The sequence below is a fragment of the Oncorhynchus nerka genome, linkage group LG15 (genome assembly GCF_034236695.1).
Source record: "Oncorhynchus nerka isolate Pitt River linkage group LG15, Oner_Uvic_2.0, whole genome shotgun sequence".
NCBI classification, from domain to species: domain Eukaryota; kingdom Metazoa; phylum Chordata; class Actinopteri; order Salmoniformes; family Salmonidae; genus Oncorhynchus; species Oncorhynchus nerka.
In genome coordinates, this window is record NC_088410.1 from 16,586,840 (window position 1) to 16,587,098 (window position 259).

A 259-nucleotide genomic window follows, 5' to 3' on the forward strand; every position below is an offset into this window, starting at 1 on the left:
GAGCAGGAGAGGATGCAGGGAGAGAAATATGGAGGGATAGTGAAAGATACAGGTGGGAGGAAAGAGAGAGAGAGGGACGGAGGGCTAGAGAAGTTTCCACAAAGAGGGGGGTGCAGAGGAAGAGAGAGACAGTAGGGACCAGAGCTGAGTGACAGAGATAATTAAAGCTCATGTATTATTCAGCAGGAGAGGAGAGGGAGTGGGGCTATGACTGCATGTGATGCTAATATCACAAGCTGACGTGTGTGTGCTCGTGACT